Consider the following 21,205-nt stretch of genomic DNA (forward strand, 5'->3'; position numbering starts at 1 on the left):
GGGCCGCCACCCCCCCGCACCCACGCCGGGTGCCCACGCTCGCCAAGGCCCCCCGCCCCGCCCTCCGGCCATCGCAGCAGCGGCCACGCGCGACGTGTAGAGCTGTGACCGCAGAGATTAAACGACGGCCCCCGTCAGTGCTCACGGGGAGGTGAAGTCAGACCTCTGCCAGCTGCCCCGCGCAGAGAGGTACGTGTCTGGGCCGTCCGTGCAGCCTCCGCGGCGTGAGAGCAACGGTCCGTGCTCGCAGCCCTCGTTCGAGGCGTCAGGAGGCCCCTTGTTTTTCCTATTAACTCCGTGCGCTCGGTGATTTGCGCTCAGGCTGTTCTATTTGTGAAGCAACCCGTTCCCAGCCCCACTGTCTGCCCCCACCTCAGCCCTGTTCTCCTGTCGGCGACGGCGTGTTTTCCCGGCGATTGCGCCGCGAAGCTTGCCACGCGGACCCTCCCCGCTGTCCCAAGCCCACGCCGAGGTCGCAACCACAGACCCCGGCGCGGCTGCGTCTGCAGGCGGCAGGCGCGGCCAAGGGCCGGGAGCTGGGTCCCCGCGCGGTCCCCAACGCCGCCTCTCGGCTCTCGTGCTCCCCACTTACCCGGATTCACTCCACACTGTGCCTTGGGGAGCTCCCTCCCTGCGGAACCGCCCCGCCCCACGCCCGCGAACCAGGTGGGCTCCCCGGCTCCTCGCAGACCCTCGGGCCAGCCTCGGCCGCCGCCCCCACCCCCCCTCGGGCGCGTCCCCAAGGGCCTCGGAGGGAGGTGGGGGAAGGGCGGGGAGAGCCCAGGCGCGCGGAGCAGGGGGAAGGAGCGGCTCGGGAGCCGTAGCGCGCCTCCCTTCCCGCGGCCCCGCGCCGGCACGCGGCGACCGCGGGCTGTACCGGTGGCGGGGGGGCCCGCGGCCGGCGGCAGGGCGGCTGGCTCTCCCGCGTCGAGGCTAGGCGCGCTCCCATCCCCGCCGCATGTTCTCCGCGCGGGCTCCAGCGCGCTCACCGCCGCCACCGCCGGCGTCGCGGCTTTATTTACCCAGACGGGCGCGCGCGGCCCGGGAACAGGAATAGCGAGGCCTTCTCATGTTTCCTGACTGCCCGGCCCAGCCGACGAACATCCTGCGGTCGCGGTATCCACGTTCCCGGGCCGGCGAGAGGAAGCCTCCGCGGGGACCGCTGTTAACCCTCGCGGAGGAGCCGCCGCCGCCGGCGCCGCCGGGCAGTCCCCGGCCCGCCGAGTGCTCCGCAGCCGGGCGCGGCTCCCAGAGCCGCCGGCCTCGCAGGCGCGCAGCGAAAGGGGCGATGGCCTTCGCACTTCGGGGAGCGACTGGAGAAGCCGCAGCAGCGCCCGGTGCGGGCTCTGGGAGCTGAGCGGCTGCGGTGCGGATCCCGTGTCTTAGCCGCCCCGAGCGCCGGAAATTTCACCACGCGTGGCTAGGCTGGAGGGGGCACTGCGACGCGCCCTTTTTCCCCCTCGCGGTTAGCTGGAGGGAGGTTAGTTAAGAGTTCGGTTTGTGCCCGTAACGCGTGAGAACGGGTTGCGGAAGGTGCTTGCGCCCCTTTTCTCGTGTCACTGGGCTTCTGCGGTCCTGGGTGTCTCCAAGCCAGGCACGCAGTCACCTTCCAGAGCCAGCGCTGGAGAGGAGGGAGGCAAGGCGGGGTCGAGGCGGGCCCAGGTACTCAACCCACGGCGACCCAGGTGTGGGAGAGACGGGGAGTGCAGGCAGGGCCAGGATCTGCATGGAGCAAAGGGGAGGGAACTTGGAAGAATCCCGAGCCTGGACACAGTGCAAGGGGAGAGAATCCTATCAGATTCTCTTAGAGGTGATACTTGCCTTCCCACTATCACCCCAGATACGAGAGTAGCGAAAGCTGTGGTTTAGGTGTCACTGGAGGCTCGGAGCTTCTCGCAGCCTAGGTGATCCTCGCGGCGCCGACCGCACCAAGCCGCCCGCGTTCTCGCCGGGGGCCTCACTGCGGCAGCGACACCTTTCATCTCTTTTTAAAGAGCAAAAGTAGATTTCCCCCAAACCTGAAAGTTATGACATCATTTGTTCTTTTCTCCCCTAAGGGTGGCTGGCCATCCTGGCGCGGTGGCCCACCTAAGCCGCTTCCTTTTATTTGGCCTGGAAGTGGTTAAAATGTACAGTAAATCTGTTATTTCCAACACTAATCGCCCCCGAATTTTCCTTTATGTTATACCCCAAAAACGTGACTGTGCACCGGGCAGGGGCACAGTCTAAAGCAGAAAGAGGCGTGGGTTTAAATTTTTGCGCATCTGGCAGATAAATACTGTCGTTTGATCCTGTTTCCAGATGTCCTTGGTTCTATTCTATCGTACAGTTTGCGGTTGTGGCGCTGCCGCATCTTGCCCTTGGCGCTGCACTTGACTTCTGCAGGGTGGGTTCAGTGCAGACGTGCGTCTACAGACGTCGCCGTGGGGACTTAAAGTCAGGGATACATCGTAAAATTTCAGCCACGGACTTGCAGCGAATAAGTTTCACAACAAAAGCAGATCTAATTTATAATTCAGAGGAGGAAAGAGATTGGTTCTGTTCTAAAGACTCTGTGACTGATGGTGGTCACCAGACGTTATAATGAAACCAACTGTAACACGCCCCTCTGACATTTATTTTGCTCAGCTGTGCTGGATAAAGCACCAGGCATGTATGCCGTTGCTAGCAATATTCGCAGCGTTCTACTGGCTTACCTAGCTGTTTGCTGTTGTATATAGGCCAGTAGAGGACAAGTGAATTTTGTTGTTTTAGTCTTAACTGTATTTACTCAACTTTAAAATGCATGTTGAGGACTTTGATTTAAGGCATTTTTACATGTAATATCATTACAAATCTGATATATACAGCAAAAAGTCTTTCTGCAAAATATTTTAAATTTGTTATAGGAATAACATACACCTTAGTTTCAAATTAAGTCACTGAAAAATTAATACATTTTAATTCATTTAGACTATAGTTTAATAATTAGAGTCCATTTAAAAAAATGAAAGAACAATGGAGGGTCCATTTTAAAATGAAATAGTGTGGAGAATCCCTCTCTAATATACAAATGAGCATCTGTTGTGTGACAGACCAGAATTTTATTTTTGCAAGTGTCACCCTCTATGCAAGAGAGAAATTCCTTCTTCCTTTTAATGCACAGTACAGATCCATTTATCATTATCTTAAGTTTCATCTTTTCCTAAAATGAATTTTACTCAGCTTCTTATGCTATATTCCAATCTCAGTATGTGGAATACTGTATTATAAGCCTCGGAAGTAAAGCTTTCAGTTTTAGAAAGCACTATCAGAAGATTTAAGAAAGTGTATGTAGTTTGTGGGCATTGGCCACATATGGGAGAAAAAACCCAAAACTTAGGCTACAAGTCACAAGACTTGAGCCCTAATCTTAATTCTGATTAATTTGATGTTGGTTTAGGCTGAATCTACTGAAGTGTAAAATGAAGATATTTAGTTTTCCACAAACTTGCCTTACGCTACTAAGATTTTTTTTTTAATGTGAAAGTAACAATTGCTATTGCTAAAACTCGAAAAATGTTAAGTAAGAGCATTTGGCAGAAATCTTAATCCAGTCTATTGGACTTTGAGTGTAGTGATAAATGTAAGTAATGTTAACTTTCTAATAAAGAAGAAAATAAGAAGCCTGCATTTTAAGGCTTTTGATATTTTACCAAGGAACCTGACATTTCAGAACAAATATGGGTCAAAGTTTTTGAAAATAATGATTGCTTTTAAACTCTCTTTTCCAGTTATTACTTATAAGCAATGAAATGAATTACAAAGCCAGGGAATGAGTGTTGCTTCCCCTCCAAATGGTATAAAGTAGTAAATTTATGAACAAATAGCCGTTCCACCTCACACTCGGCCAGTTTGCCTTGTAAAGCTACACACTGGAGTGTGTAAGTAGACCAACAGAAGAAGCAGTGAGAGACTCAGCTGCAGAAACATCCTGAGTGAACTAGGAAGATGGATGGCAAAAGTATCTCATTTTTGCTTTGTTTATAATTTAACTTTAATTGCGTACATAGTACAGAATAAATTCTCTCAGAGAGGGCCTTCTCCATAAATGCACTCTCAAACATCAAAGAACAGAGTACAAGTGAAAGTTCCTCTTCAGCCAGTTCCACCCAATCACATTCCTGAGAGGCAACGACCAAGAGGTGGGCATCCTTTCAACTTTTTTCCACATAGTCACGGACATGAATACAAACAAATCATTATCGTTTTGTTGTATGAGTTTTTGAAATCAATGAGACCGTACTTTACATACGTGTACACACACACACACAATATTAAACTGGAACTTGCTTTTTCACTCCGTGATTTCATAGAGCACTTTCATATTGGTCCATATAAATGGAACGCCATCTTTTTAACTGGTACATAATGCTCCGTAATCTGTTTATCCATCTTCCTGTGAACGTTTCTGTCTTTTCAGTTTTCACTATTATAAACATTAAATACTCTTGTATATGATTCTTTCTGTACGTGTGTAAGTATTTCTCAAGGCATAACTACATAGAAGTAGAATTGCTCAACTGAAGGAAACAGGATTTTAAAATTTGGATAGGTCCTTACAAACTTCCCCCCAACCTCCAGCCCCACAAAGTCCCTGTTTCCTCACATGCTGCATAGCATTTCATGTGTTTGGTCTTCATTATGTTCCCCTATATGATGAGTAAAGTAATGTCTCATTGTTTGAGAAACTTTTCATTTATTTATAAGCATTTGCATTTCTTAATTGAAGAAATTTGCTTATATCCTTTGCTTATATCCTTATTAGATGCCTTATTCATTTATAAAAGTTTCTTTAAAAAACACTTTTCCATGAAATATATACTTTATGTATTGACAATATGCATTGAGAAGACTGCCTTTTACCTAGTTTGTCTTTTGCCTTACAGAAGGTTTAAACATGAGTAAAGGTCAATAGATCTGTCTTTTTCTGTATGGAGTCTGGGTTTTGTGCCTTCCTCACAAAGGCTTTTTCTATATTTTCTTCTAATACTTTAAAAAATTGTTTTCACTCAGCTCCTTAATCCTTTTGGAATGAATTTGTGTTATGTTGTAAGGGAGAAGTCGAATTTGATTTTTTTCTTCTCCAATTGAATGGTCAATTATTCCTATGGAATTTATTAAAGAGTTTCCTTCCCCCATCAATTTGAAATAACTTTCCTCATATATGTGGTGAATTCCTTTCCATATGTAGGTTGGTCTAACAAGGCTTTGAGAGATGTTGCACCCAATAGACCGTAATAAATTTAATCTTCACATTTTTAAAACCATCTTGCGTTCCAAAGACTTCCAATATTATTCTGTTTCTAATTTCAGAACATGTCAAGTATCGGAGTAGTAATGTGCGTGGCCTGGTTATGTTTCCAATTTAGAAGGCTAATTCAGTCTGTTCTAGGATGAAGGTGCCGTTTTTTCTGTCGTGGTCCTGCTCAGAAACAGGAGAGTAGTTTCAGGAAGCCGTGTTCTCCAGAATAGAGTGCACCGATTAGAGCTCTTCAAACACACCATGTAACCAAGTGACAACCAACCACCAGTAACATAAGGTTATTTGTAAAAGGGATGATCCCCTGCCATCCGTGATTTGAAAAGGGAAATTCATCTTTCTTCTTGCTCAGTTCCTTATGGAATGTGAATTAATCTTTTTTCACAAAGCAGCCAGTCAAGATGAGAACCTTCGCTATGATTGCAAATTAGGCAAACTCACTCTGGACAAAAATGCAAAAACTTTATCACTGAAATTTCTAGAAAACATTAGCTACGTATAAGTGCAGAAAATACAGGTAATAAGCAGTCAGCAGAGCTGAGATCCAGGTGGGTTAATGTCTTTTTCTACTGCAGAGAGCTTGAGACAGGGCCTGAAGTAACCCTGCAGCCCTAACTAAGACTCCATCTTTTCTATTGATTCCAAAATATCTTCAGTAACTGCCAACGAATACTGAGTCTTCACTACATGGGTCCTGAGGGGAACCTGGACAACATTTTGTCCTCAACATGTGCATTGAAATACAAGAATTTCTTGCAGAAGTTTATTCTAGCTTGAAAATCAATTTGCCCTCACATCAAAAAGTGGCCATTTTAATAAATATAGTGAAGACTTTTCATCATAGGCTAGCATGACTCTGTATTTGGAACCTAATGGACTTAAGGTACTCAACAGATTTTTGAGATCTAGTTACTGTATGTACTCCATGCTGTATCAGGCTTTTGGTTGGACCTCACCCCCCTCCTCTCTCTCCATCCTCCCTGCTTTCATTTTCAGCCTCATTGCCTTCATCTCTGTGTAAGATTTTTAAAAAAATTTTTATTGGAGTATAGTTGATTTACAATGCTGTGTTAGTTTCTGCTGTACAGCAAACTGTGTAGGATATTTGAATAAGTTCACCAAAAGAATGCATGTGAACAAAAGTGATGTGTGCAACTTCTGCTTACCATACTTAAAAAGCAATTGCTTGCCCTTCTTTTTAGCCGCTCCCTGTTACCCTGTTACAGAGGGCTGGAACATGGATGTGGGAGTGGCCCAAATCTGCCAGTCAGATAGCAACCTGGAGAACAGCAGAGCCAGCGCAGGATGAAAAGAACCTGGGGCCTTGGATGGACCACTTGAGTGAGATCTCCTTGGCCTGGGCTCAGCAGATTTTTTCTGTAAAGCGCCAGGTAGTAAATGCTTTAGGCTTTGCACATCATAAAGTCTCTGTTCAGCTTTGCCATTTGTAGTGAAAAGTAGCTGTAGATAATACTTGACTATGAGTTGTGGGTAAGTTCCAGTAAAATTTTATTTAATGGTCACTGAAGATTGAATTTTATGACGTTTTCATGTGCCACAGGATATGCTACCTTCGATGTTTTTTCAGCCATTTGAAGATGTAGAAACTACTCTTACCTTAGAAACAGGCAGCAAGCTAGATTTGACCCCAGGCTGTGTTGTTGTCTCCTACCCACACCCCCTGCACTGACCTAGGCTACTGAGCCCTGGACTGTAATACTCTAATGGGAGACAAGTAAACTTCCTTTTCTTTAAGTCAGTGTATTCTGGGGTTTCTGGCTAAAGGAACTTAGCCGGTACCCTATGTAATACACACCTGTGCAAAGATGGTCTTAGTCACCATGGGTGGACTTGGATAAGTGCTTTTTACATGGCTCGAGGCTGCCGTAAGCAAGAACGAGAAGGAGACGGAGCCACAAACTGCCTTCCCCTCTCTTCTCCTTCGAGCATGCTGCGTGTGTTTAGAGAATCAGTCTGACTATTTTCACAATAGTTTACGCCAGGTACTTTTCAAATTTTAACCACATGTTTTTAAGGTATTGGTATACCTTTAGACCCAGTATTGATATTTGGGTTTTGATACCTGTGTTTTTTGTAGTCATGGAAAATAGTGATTACTTGATAAGAATTGCTATTTTCTGGCTTAGCCTCCCCCCCCCCCAAAAAAAAACCCCACGAAATTTGAACCGTTTTTTCATTGTTTTCTTTTTTCATAATCAACAATAAATATTTATGGGACAACTGCATGCAAAATCCTGCCAAGAACTGCATCAAATTTGATTTAAAAGACATGAGCCTTGTCTAGTTTACAGACTGGTTAAGAAAACACAGGGAAACAAATATACCTCATCTAAAAAGTTTTAGGGTGTCTGATATAAAGATTCCTTGAATCCAGTAACCTGCAAATCATCCATAGAAACACACGAGGACCTTGAAAATGATAGAAGGGCCATTTGGTGTGTCTGCTAAAAATTTTGTAACCGTATTACAGACAGTCCTTCCCCAAAACATGCAAAAAGAGATCATTATTTCAGAAATTTGAGCCTGATTGAAAAACAGCATCTTCACCTCTTACATCAGACTTTTTCCAGTTTTATGCCCAAAACCTCTGGGTTTCAAGAGAGATTTTTAGAGCTTCTGTTGGAAAAAAATACAGTAAGAGTAAATAAATATCCTGAGGTTAGTGCACCATCTTTCCTTCTTCCCTTGTCCAGGCCTCCTCGAACCTTCCTCCACTTTTACACTTTTTGGAAAAGTGTTGAAAGGAGAGAGGGGTGGAGGGGAGAAGTTGTGGGTAACTCTGGCCCATGTATCTGGGCCACAGAGCCACGGGCAGGCAGCTGCACCTTGGACTACATTGTGATCCTAAGTAATTCACCGCCTCTTTGTTTTGGTATTCATTTGAACTTTGTGAAGTGGGCTTTGGTGTCGTAGGCCACCACAAATATTGTCTAGAGGGGAGCTTGGACTATGAGAACGGGAAAAGGAGAAAGGTGCTATGCCACTTAATTGTTCCATTTAAATGGCCCAGAGTCTAGGGTAACGGGAGCCATACAATAGCCAAGTAGCACAAATTCCTTTTCCTTGGACCTGCAGTAGTGGTCAGCTCAAAACAAACGACCTCATTTTGCAACAACATGGATGGACTTGGAGGGCATTATGCTGAGTGAAGTAAGTCACACAGAGAAAGACCAGTACTGTATGTTTTCATGTATATGTGGAATCTAAAAAATAAAACGAATGAATGAAAATAACAAAACAGAAATAGACTCACAGATATAGAGAACAAACGAGTGGTTACCATGGGGAGAGGGGCGAGACAGGGGTAGGGCCTTAAAAGAGGGACAAACTACCATGTATAAAATAGATAAGACACAAGGATGTAATGTACAGCACAGGGAATATAACTTTATATAATAACTTTAGAGGGAGTATAGTCTATAAAAATATCAAATCACTGTGTTGTACACCTGAACCTAATATAATATTGTAAATCAACTATACTTTAATTTAAAAAAAGACATATGTCCTAATACTACTCTTGCAGACTCTTATAAATGGGGGCATAATTAAGGATACTTTTATCTGCATAATACACACGTAGCAGTTACTACAGGCCCACACACTATTCTAGGACCTTAGCCCATATAATCCTCGCAGCCACCCTTTGGGGTAAGTACCCCTTAGAAACCATTTTGTAGAAGAGGACACCTAGGCATAGAATTGCCCCAAGTCACAGGTTGGTAACTCTGGAGCCGGGATCTGAATGGAATCAGGCAGATGCCAGAGCTTGTTTGCTAAGTTGCCTGACTAACTGCCTCTTTGCAGGTGCGTAGGAAGGACAGAGAGAGAGAACTTTAAACGCGTGCCGGCATAATTGTGGGCACAGCTGACTGTGTAGCGGCACCTTTTGGCTTCTCACTTAAGAGCAGGGCATTCAGTGCCAATGTGTTCATTTCCCTTCCGTACGTGCCCTTCATCCTCGGTGGGGAGAAAGTGGACTCTTAGGGTCACCTGGAAAATGACGTCCCTTGGCTCTGACATCGTGGTGAAAAAGCTAGACTTCACGTGGACCTTCCTGCGTGAGCTCACACTCAAAAGCCAGTGACTTCTGAATCTTCTGCGGGTTCTCTAAATCTGGAGAGCGTCCTTCCCACTGGGAATGAAGTGGTTCAGCAATGGAAAACAGCAGGCTGTAGAACAGCCAAGGCAGGCTGAAATAGTTGCTCTGTTGCAGGAGTGGACACAGCATGGTTTAAGCCGTGTATCTTGAGTGCAGTAAAAAGCAGCAGCTTTGATTAAGACGGCAGTGGTCCCAACGACTTCCTAATCCTGTCTTACTGCTTTGTCTCTGTTATGTTTTGTTTCCTCTTGTTTTCCTTTGTCAGGCCTGCCTCTTACATTTGCATAGCCCAAGGCAAGAGTGCAAGTGAACGCCCACATACCATATGTCTAAATATTTAAAAGTTATAAAATCAGCTAAAGCACAGTTAAATAAAATATGTTCCATCCTTCTACCTTGACAAATATACCATCAGAAGGAAGAACGGGAAACTACGTAGTTACGGGTTTTGGTGGGAAAATATCAAAGAGAAATCAGTGTAATTTTTATTGCATGTCCCGCTGTTTTGTTGTTGGACTGGAAATGTTTAGAAGAGTAATAAAATGAAAGAGACATAATTCATAATTTACTATATATTCCATTAAATTGATTTTTCTGTCTTCACTTGAGCAGAAATCACTAATATGTCATTATAATCAATATTCCATCATAATTTGTGTTCTGAAGAATTAGAAATAAAATGTAATTCTACTAAAAGTGTCCAAAATTTGAATATATTTTTATCAATAATGTACATTAATATAAATATAGAAAAATTTAATGTTAAATTTATTTAATACATATTATTTATAAAATGCTATTTTTATTCTAAAACACTCAAAGTTACACATACAAATAGAAAAGAAAAATTATAAGTAACGAATATAAGATTTTAAATAAAGCTGAAATTTTATTTAGTTTCTTGGAAAATAAATTTGAAATATTTTATGCAAATAAAAGTATTTGCTAATGCAGCTGGTTTTCAAAGTGAAGTATTGGTGTTAGATTCATGAATTATTTGTGTAGATCTATAGACTTAACCAACCTAGGAGTGATATGAATTGTTTAATATTGCAAAATGTCCCTCTGCTGCCAGGTGCAGCTGTTGCAAAGAGTCGCTACATATTCAATACCTGCAGAGCCACGCACTGGAGAAGCAAGAAAACAATGCCAGGCCTCCTGGGAAACGATAGTGCATGAGGAAAGGCTAATTGCATTCGCGTGATCTGCCAGGTTGATTAATGGTCTTTTCTGCCCGCTCTTGGAAGCAGTGTTCTTATCAGCACAGCCCGAGCCTTTATGCCATTTGGGTGTGATCACCTTTGACTTTGAGGACATACAGCGAGTGATGTGTGGAAGCATTTCCGTGGGTCCTCAGTGGCGCTGGTCACAAGAGCAGATGTTTGAGTTTAAAGTTGCGCTGTATCCTGTTGAGCCCTAAATCCCAAATGACAGACATCATATGTTCTTTAAGTTCCGTGTGCGTGTGCACGCGCGCACGCGTGTGTGATGTAGGGCCTTTAAAAGAGGGGCTCAGGGCAGTAGCCCTTTGCCTTGGTCTAAGAGTAGTACTGGTTTGGGGAATGTTTTAAAATAAGTATTATTTATTGACATACTTTTTACTTATTTTTTTTTAAAGTGTTAAACTTGGACCCTCTGATGCAACAAAATGAAATCACTCTTGTGGGAGCCTTTCCATGAGTTTTTCCTCTGACGATCCTGCAGTCGTAAGTACAAACCACAACTTCTGAAGTTGCAGAAAGCAGAGTTATTTTTAAAGCCCTTCTGGGGGCGACATATATTTTTAACAGGGGCAGTTGTTTCAGAACCATCCTTTAGGAAATAATGTCTTCACTGAGGGTCAGAGGTTTATACACTTGGGAGAGGTCAGTTTTGCAAAGTCTTTCCTTCAACTTTCAGCAGGACGAACAAGGAGACAGCTGGTTGTGGGCACTGCCTGTGGCACATGGCTACTACTTAACCACCGCGGTCACAGGCACTGTGGTCCCCATAGAAGGCTTTTTATTTCCTTCAGGGCCATTTTTTTCAGCACGTAGCCTATGAACCACCTTAAGTAGGAGTGCTTGTTAAAAATACATGTTCCAGCTCTCAACTATACATGCTCCAAGTGAGGTTTTCTGAGCTTAGGCCCTATAGCAATACTGACACAGATGCTTCTCAAACCAGGATTTGAGAAAAATTAGTCTAAATCAATGACCCTTAAGCTTTTTTTTTATTATACTCCCTTATCATTAAAATATTTTGGGCAGGCGGATCTAATATATAGTCATTTATGTATAAGCAGTATACATGTACTATTATGCTAATATATCATGTAAATAGTAAAACACACAAAACAAAGTTTTCTAAAAGGCAAAAATGAAATAAACAATATTTTTAATTTTGTTTTTATCTCTCAATGATACAAAATATTTTTTGCTCCCACCAAAATGTCACTGTTAATGAATAAATAATTAATAATATGATGAACAGGCTATTTTTAGTGAAAGCAATGTAATTTGAATTGCTTTATACTTAAAAAATCTTGATTTAGTAATGATATAAAGATTGGGATTCAAGTTCAGGTGAATTAGAGACTTGTTTTTAATGTCATCTTTAAAAGAGATGCTTTAGGACAAGCCAGGTTCACACAGCAGAGGTGGATTTCTGACTGTATTTGTACCTGTTTTCAGTCTTATCCACAAAATAATATAAAGGGTTTGTCTTTATAAGTCTTCCTTGAGATCCGTCAGTTCTTATAAATTTTTCACAAAGTATTACATTTTTACTTTCAAAAATTGACTTTAATAATTTGCTGAAACTCTTTGAGAGATTTTAAAATAGATTTGAAAATTCTGTTTCCAAGTTTTTAAAATGTGGTGAGTTTCAATAGGCAATACGGTCATTTTCAGGAACAAAATCACACGGTGATGGGTATATTTTTAATCATGTGTGTTTTGGAAAGCAGTAACTTTCTCATTGTTGTTAAATGTCATCTTTACCTGAAGGGGGCAGATAAAGAGTGTTTTATGGTTTTTGTTTTTAAATCAAGTATATGCTCATAGAAAGTCACATTTTCAAAAAGATGAACAAATTACTGTGGTTTAAGGCTGAAGTTGAGGAAGATATTAAGGAAATAGTGAAAATCATGAGACTGCCAAGAAATGGGCCAAGGCTAGATAATGTGAGGCCTGTATTTTATGCCCACGACTTTCATTTCTATCCTAGAAAAACGGAGCAATCATAAATGCCAATCATGGACACCCCATTCACTGTGGGAGGGGAACAGGGCCTGTGGGATGTTTCTCAGCCCTAAGTGGGTAGATGGTGGAATCCTCACTGTGAGAGAGAATAGTAACAGTGACCAGAGCTAATCGTAACTGGGCCCTTAGGGGCAGGCACGGTTCTAGGGCTTTCATGTGTTGCAGCACTACATTCAATACTCACACCAATGTATCAGCCTTTTTATGGATGAGGACTCTGAGGTCAAGGTCAGGCAGCTGCTGAGTAAGGGATTCAGGAGTCCAGCAAGTCTGGGGATGGCAGTCGTGGGTATGAGGAGTTACCGTGCTGTCTGGCCTTGGACCTACTCATTACGATTCAACTCTGCCTTCCCAGTCAGAGGGAAGGGGTACTTGAGGGTACCTGGGGGCTGAATGCTACACACTCAGGAAGCAGACCTCGCTCTCGCTGAAGGTGCCCTCTGCGGTCTTCAGTCTGCAAACAGAGCAGAGGCTGGAGTATCTGAAACCATCAGCTGAGCTTGTGGGGCATGGATTTCCTGAGGTCTACAAACTTCTCGGCAAGAATTCTCTGTCTGGTTGTTTTGGATATCGTTTGCTTCAGAATGTGTTTCTTTAATTTCTGTGACATATATAGAGATGTAATATTAGTGATGGGAGCATTTTCTTCGATTGTTATAAATATTAGTTTGTGTTTTCTTGGACCACTTCCTCCAAATGAGTCCATGTGTAAGCATCCGTTCTGTTCCGGGCATTGTGTTGAGTGTTGAGATATAGTGGTTTCAAAGATCTGTCCCTTACTCTCAGGAAAATTACAGTCTAGAGAGAAACAGGTAAGCGGGTATGTAGTTCATGTAGCATGTTGAGATTGTTTATAGGGACAAATGGCTGTGCACAGACTTGGAAAGACAGAGAAAGCTTCCAGAAGGAATGGTTTGCAGTCGGCTGGGTGGAGTGGTGGCCTTCTTTCATTTGTTTATCACAGTACCTGAAAATGGATATCAAGTGCTCTCTCTTTCACTCCCCACTTTCGTTCCCCATTTCCTCTTCACAAATTTCCTCCTATCCACACTTCTGTTTATTTTTTTTCTTCCTTTCAGTAAAACAGAATTCCTTTCTTATCATCAGAAGATGTATTATTAGCAGTAAACAGGATGGGGAGGAGCAAATCTTCACCAACAGTCCTTACCTAGGATGAAAAGTTCTCTGTTTAAATTCATCTAAATTTACTACAGTAATCAGTGCCAGGTAACAGAAAGGTCTAAAACTTTAAGGCCATTGAATCAAGGCACTCCTACCCTCAGCACACAATGTTTTTGTTCTTTGTTTATTTTTAATAAAGAAATATGTGTTATTGTTACAAAAGCTGTGTATGTGCCTTGAGAAAGCTAGAAAATAAGATAAAAATAAGAAAATAAAAGCACTGGATTCCTACTACTGGAGATTATCTTTAATATCTTTTTGATTACATTTTCAGGTACCACACATATGTGTGTGTGTATGTATTTTTTAAGATGAGATAATACTTTGCAAGTTGTTTTATATCCTGATTTTATAGGTTAATGATCTTTACCTCTATAATTCAAAATTTTTGTTTGTCTAATAGTCTATCCATGTTTAAATTTCCTCAATTAACCCCAAAATACCCTTTAGAGCTAGTTTGCCCAAATTTGAGTCTAATTCAGGCCCACATATTGAACCTAGCTGTTATGTCCCTCGGTTTTCTTCTAATGTAGAATCATCCCTAATTTTTCTTCCCATTACACACTTGACTTGGTGGATAGACCAGATCAAGGATCCCAAAGGATGATTCACCATCTTCATTTGTCTGGGTACCTTCTGGTGCTGTCATTGAACTTTCCCTATTCTCTCTGTTTTCTTACGGTGAAAATTAAGTCTAAACGCTTGCTGGACTCATGTTAAACATTTTGACTAGACTATGCCACAGCCGATGGTTTGTACTTTATTGTGTAGCACAGCAGGTGCGGCCATCGGGAGGCACAGCAGCTGTTGGTCCCACCATTCACGGGGCTGACTTCGGCCACTGCGTTAGGATGATGGCGGTCTGATCCCTCCATGAACGTACACTTAGGTTTTACTCCTGTGGCTAGAAGGAAATCTCTGTGGGGTTACTTTGGCACCCTGGGAATGTCAGATTCCCCATAAACCATGCACTTAATGCTTTTAACACTAGTTGACTACCCTTGCCTGGGTCAATAATTTCATTAGGGATTGACAGTGATTAAACTCTAATTTAATCCTTCCTTTTCTCTTAATAGGGGGCATACTTCTGTAAAATAAAGCTTTCTCTCATCACGTGAAGTTTTTCTTTTTTTTTTTTTTTTTTTTGGTTACTATGAAATATAGTCTTACTGGAAACGTAGGATAAATGTTTAATTTTTCCCACTAGATACATGTTATCAAGGGAAGGAGGTGACCTAAAAACTGCTTCAAATGATGACATATAAGTTGGAGGCTGCTTTCTTTTTTTTGAGTATCTTTATCTATTCATGGATTTTCAGTGATTCAATCAATGCCCCTACATCCCTGTAACATTTTTGGTCTAAGAAGTTGTAAGTTGAATAATTCAGTATCAGTTGTTTTACTCTTTAGTGTTATTCAGATACAGCCTAATCTACAATTTTATGAACATTTTGAAAAAATGAGATTGACCAAACAGTGAAAATCGCTTTCATTACACATGACGGGTCACTCAGCCCAGAAAATGCCCTCCACCAGGTGTGGTGTCTAATGTTCAGTCTGTCAGCCTCAAGTGATTAAAATGAATTTACTCTTGGAAAATGGGTTCACTGAGACTTAAAGAAAAGCGCCATTTCAAGAACTGTTCACCTGTACCACAGTCCAGACAAGATGTTTCTTTTTGGAGCGGCTATTGAACTTTATACTTTTTTCTTTCCTTTTTTAAAAAATGAGTTGCTGAATAGCCAACTGCTGGCTTAATTGCACAGTTCATTACATAGCACATCCGTTGAAAAGAGCTTTATATTTGGCTATTATTCTGCTCTCTAAAGTGATGTTAAACCCAGAAGAAAATGATAATGATAAACATGTGTGACTATGCACACAGACACAGACAGACACACACGTGCATTGAGAGGTGTATTACTAAATTATAGAGTGACCAGTTGTCTCGGTTTTAGCGCTGAAAGTCACGTGTCCCAGTAAACCCTCCAGCCCCAGGCAAAATGGGATGGTTGGTCACCCTAAAGTTGTCAGAATGAGAAACAGCCTGGCATTCAAGCAACAGATCTCTGATGGATCTTCCTGGTCTTGACTCAAATGTTTAATGAAGTCTTTAATTCAAAAACAAATTGATATGTCAAACTGGCAGGAAAATTACCTTTTAAGTACATATGAATTGTTAGAAATATCAGGAATGCACTAAAAGTGTCTAAAACTGCCAGTATAAAAGGGTCCAAGTATCTAACTACTTTAGAAGAGGTAATATAGTTGCCAATATTTTGAATATTTCAGCCAAAGCTTAGAAAATGGAATGGTGTGAGGTAAAATGTGCTTGAGTTGATTTTCACTATGGAATTTTATTTATAGTAAGTACTATTTCTATAGAGACTATTCATTGAATGTTAGATTGAAAGGGACCTTGAGAAGTTATAGAGTCTGTTTTCCATATCTAGTCAAGGCCACAATTAGACCATGATGGGATTCTACCCAATATATTTTTTAAATACCCTCAAAGAAGAGAATATTCTTTTTTTAATTTTATATCTTTCCTAAAATTCTCATGCTTTACAGGAGACTGATCTTTTTCTCTGGTTGATGCTAGTAATTGTGAACAGTAGGGCATCATTCTTTAACAAAAGTTTAGAGATTATTTTTCAATTTTCTTTCAGTATTTTAATTCTAGAAGTTTTAAATTTTTTTTCAAAGTGTATTTTCAAACCCTTAGTTACACTTGTGGCTCTCCTATAAATTCCTGAAGCATAGATGTGGGTGTATTAACCAAGCAGGGCTGCAAGCAGAGGTTTTTCTTCGGGAGAAAACAATTTCTACTTTGTAATACAAGTTTTTATATTTGAATTATAGTACTCATGAAACTGACTTATTTATAATGAACAAAGTATTATATAATAGCCTATTGTTGAAAACCCTCAATTAATTCATGTCTCAAGGAATAAAACTATTAGTTTAACTTATCAGAGTTTAATAGATTTTGTGGATCTCCAAATGGTTCTACAGGTAGGACGTCTGATTCTTAGGATTTATCGCTAAAATCCCATTCTTCATCTCAGGACCAGAGAGGAGCCCAATCCTGGATGCTTTCTAGTAAAAAAATTTTTTTTAAAAAGTGCTTTGAGCCCATAAAAGGGAAAGAATATGATGCTATGGGGCATACGTTTTAATTTTAGTCCCTTTTCTTGTTTCCAGATCTTTGACCTGAGTTACTGCATTTCGTGGGTAGTTTAGGGATTAGAAGTATTTTATTTAGGTGGTTAGTATTTTTGAGATTGAAAGCGCTCACTGAAGTTAAAGGGTATTTGCCACTTGATGTTAGTGTAGAAGAATTGAAAACCAGTGTTCCCAAACTTTTAACATGCATGCAAAATCACCTGGAGGATCTTATTAAAATCCAATTCTGCTGCAAGGTTGCCCAAGTTCTGTATTCCTAACAGACTCCTAGGTGGTGCTGATGGTCCAAGGACTACACTTTGAATGGCAAGATTGTAAAGAATTTACCTACAGCCTAATTCAGCCTTTCTTTTCTTAACCTAGAAAAACAAATAGCATACAATGAGATACTCTCATTATAGAGAGAGGTGTGGACATGGGTAGGGGTGAGAAGAAATACCTTTATAGTACTGTTTGTGTAGTGAAATATTTGAATTTCTAATTAAAACTAATTAATAAGGCTGCTGGTAAACTAATGAACAGAACTTGTAAAACTAATTAAGAAAGCTCTTTCTGTAGCACGGTGACTAGAATGTGGATATAAATCTGAACACTATCTATAATGGTGGCTTAGCCCATAATTGCTTAGTGTTTTAGTTTGAAGTTTTAATCCACACTTTATAAGTAGAGTTAGACTTGTTTCATTCCCCTTTAAGGAAATGTATTTTTGTCTATTTTCTATCATGAAAATACCAAATCACTTTCTACAAAGAAACTTCATACACAGAAATTTGGTATTGCAAATACTGTAAACCAAATAAAATTATATATTTTATACCCAAAGTTGGCATTTAGATCTTTTGAGCCAAGCCCCAATAGCCTTATTTCATGTAGTGCTTACTTCAATTCATGGTCATTTATTAATTCAGCAAAACTTATTTACTGAGCAGCTCTTTATTCATTTATTATACTTTTGGAATTTTTTCCTGATCTGTTAGGATTGTTTGGTTGTGAGTGACAGAAAAAAAACAAATCAAAATAGTTTAAACAAGATAGTAGTTTACGTCTTTCTTATATCCAGGAGTCCACCTGGCATTCCAAGATGTCAAAGGTCTAGTAACTTCTGCCTTGTTGCTTCCCAATGCATGGCTTTCGGTCTTGAGATTATTATCTGGTCTAGAATGGCTGCTGGGGTCTCACCCATCACCACCACATCCCATCCAGAGGGCAGGGAGAACAGGAGATAAAAATGCCTGCTTCTTCCACTCCCACACTACCTTTCTTTGGCTCCCATAGGTGGTGTATAATCGCATGGCCATACTTAGGTGAGGAAGGCTGGGAACTGTAGTCTTTATTCCAGACGGCCATGTGCCCATCTACAAAATGAGGAGGACGAGGGATCGAGGGATCCGCAGGCTGAATCTTGTGAATAACGTTTGATTAGGACATTACCACGCCCATTCATTTACATAATGTCCCCTGTTGATCTCTCTGTGCAGTGGTGGAGCTGAGTAGTTGAGAAAGAGATCATATGGGCCACAAAGTCTAAATCTTTTCTGTCTGGCCCTTTACATAAAATGTTTGCTGATCCCTGCTGTGAGAGAAAAGGAGGGACATGTTGTAGCCCCTGTTACATTTCTTAGGCGATTGCCCTCTCTTCTCTCATCTTTAGCCAAGTTTAGCTCATTTATAAAATCCAGCAGCCTTTACAAAGTGCTAAGAAGTAGGGTCTGAGCAGAAGTTGCACTTACCATGGCACCGGATGTTAGGAGTAAGGTACCAAGATGTTCCCCCATATTACTGTCTTTTTCTTTATTTTATCAAGGTAAGATTTATAATTGTTCGACATTTGGGTCTTGTATCAGTCTGGCCAAAATTGATGCAAACAGAATCCACTTTAGCTAGGATAACCAGGAAGGGATTTATTACAGGACATTAAATGACACACAAAATCACTAAGAGCTTAGAGTGGCGAGAAGGGAGGTGCCAAATAAGTAAACTCTAGGTAGATTTTTCAGAAATGACTCTGGTACACCACAGAGCAGGACCACCAGAAGGGCTTCTCTCCTGTCCCTGATCCACCAGCACTTCTGTGGCACAGTCAGGAAACGCCGTGACTACAAGCCACCACTTCTGCTGGCTCCACAACTAAAACCCACACAAGGAGCATGAGTGGCCTGCCCGGTGCCTCTGACACCCGTGGACCTTGTGTGTGGGCCTTGGAGCATCTGCTGACGCTGGCACAAAAGACTTCAGATGTCTCTGGGAGGAGGTCTCCTAGAAGAAACAGCAGAACTGCACAGGCAGGGCCTCTACCTTACTTCAAATGCCAAATCTCACACAGGATGCATCTAATTTGTCAAATCTAAATTGCATTTAGAGAATTCAAGCTGCAAGGCAGTCTGGGAAATGTAGATCTTAGTTTTCCAGTTTCTGTAGCATGTGAAGGCCGACTAGAGAAAGGGTGGAATGGATGTTGGGCACCGATACTTCATGCTTGTTCTGGAACTAGAACAGAAACTCAACATTTATATGGGACGGTGTCCTTTTTTCTTGATTCTGACAAGTCAGTATGTTAATCTGTCAACAATCTCCCTCAACTTGATCAAACCATGAAAGTTTTATATTTTCAGAAGTATACCAAAATCAGGTGATCTTAGATTTGACACAGTCATTTTTATCATTGAAATGGTGCCTTCATACATTTTCTTTTTCAGCCAGAGAACTTTCTTCATATAAAATATCCCTTGGCAACATTGTGTACAAGTAAATAAATAAATAGCTACTCTCATTGAGGCAGCCACAGGGCCTTGTGGCAGAAGTATTTTGTGTTCCTCGTATATTCCAGATGCTTGCTTATGTCCCCCAGATTTCCTTGCAGTTAGATTGGGACCATGTGACTGCACTGGTAGTTTGTGGGATGAGAAGTAAATGTCTGTGGTATGACGCTGCTGAGACCCTGTGTTGTCACAGCAGAGCCTGTCTGTCTTGACACAGTGGGCCTGGGGTCCTGCAGTCACCGCCGGTCTCTGCTGCTTCTCTCCCTGGTCCTACCCAACTCCTAAGGCAACTCCACACAGCTGTTTCTGGAAAGCACAGTTTGTAAACCATAGGCTTTTTTTTTTTATATAAAATTATTTTATTTTTTATTTATTTATTTTTGGCTGCATTGGGTCTTTGTTGCTGCTTTCTCTAGTTGTGGCGAACGGGGGCTACTCTTCGTTGCGGTGCCTGGGCTTCTCATTGCGGTGGCTTCTCTTGTTGCGGAGCGCAGGCTGTAGAATGCAGGCTCAGTAGTTGTGGCTCGCAGGCTCTAGAGGGCAGGCTCAGTAGTTGTGGCTCGCAGGCTCTAGAGCGCAGGCTCAGTAGTTGTGGCTCGCAGGCTCTAGAGAGCAGGCACACGGGCTTAGTTGCTCCGCGGCATGTGGGATCTTCCCAGACCAGGGCTCGAACCCGTGTCCCCTGCCTTGGCAGGTGGATTCTTAACCACTGCGCCACCAGGGAAGTCCCAACCATAGGCTTTCAACATGCCCTCTCTTCTGGTTTTGGGATGTGAAAAGCTATAAACAATGAATATTACAAGTAGAGATAAATCCTGGAACAACAGAAGGGGGGTGGGGAGGGCAGGTTCTGATTCCCTATTGCACTTTGTAGAGAATTTATGTTTTACATATAGAACTTCCACTGCTCAGAAAGAGTGTAAAAACCATTGTTTTCAGATTTTTAATGTATTATATATGGAATCCAGTTTCTTTTTCTGGAAAGAACATTGTTTGTCAACGTGATATAATTTGCTCTCATTTGAGTCTGACTTTTCCATAGAAACAATGTTAATATAGAGACTAAGGTTGCTGAGTAAAAGCCCAATTTCTGAAATAAAAATTACTACAGATACAATGTTTAACCAGATAGAAATAGTATAATTGATTAGCGTATCAAAATAAAGTCATATTATTCAAATAAATGGGAAGATGTATTAGCCAAATCACAGCACATTTTATTTAATAAGGAGCATGATTCTGGAACTAACCCATCAGCCCATGAAAAACAATCTCAGCAATTAGGTCGCAAGAGTCAGAAGGGCTTCTCTGAGAGACTGACAGACCTTTGGATTGGAAGCTTAGGTCACAGACCCGCTACATGACTCATCCAGGGATCTGATGACTTTCTTCTCCTCATCAGACATAACCCGGTAATAATCTTAGGCATCAG

At 41.8% G+C, this 21,205-nt stretch overlaps 1 protein-coding gene and 1 long non-coding RNA gene across 3 annotated transcripts in view; one reads left to right on the top strand and one right to left on the bottom strand.

Annotated features, from left to right (window-relative positions):
- MKX (mohawk homeobox) overlaps window positions 1-202 on the bottom strand; it is a 62,377-nt gene extending 62,175 nt beyond the window's left edge. For both annotated transcript variants that reach the window (XM_059909187.1, XM_059909188.1), the window contains exon 1: window positions 146-202. The gene's annotated coding sequence lies outside the window, so the exon portion shown is untranslated. The remainder of the gene's footprint in view (window positions 1-145) is intronic.
- The window catches only part of LOC132356374 (uncharacterized), an 89,783-nt gene that overhangs the window by 3,358 nt on the left and 65,220 nt on the right, over window positions 1-21,205 (top strand). Inside the window, exon 2 of the long non-coding RNA XR_009499849.1 lies at window positions 11,023-11,110. This is a non-coding gene — a long non-coding RNA (uncharacterized LOC132356374). The remainder of the gene's footprint in view (window positions 1-11,022; window positions 11,111-21,205) is intronic.

The sequence above is a fragment of the Balaenoptera ricei genome, chromosome 2 (genome assembly GCF_028023285.1).
Source record: "Balaenoptera ricei isolate mBalRic1 chromosome 2, mBalRic1.hap2, whole genome shotgun sequence".
Lineage (NCBI taxonomy): Eukaryota > Metazoa > Chordata > Mammalia > Artiodactyla > Balaenopteridae > Balaenoptera > Balaenoptera ricei.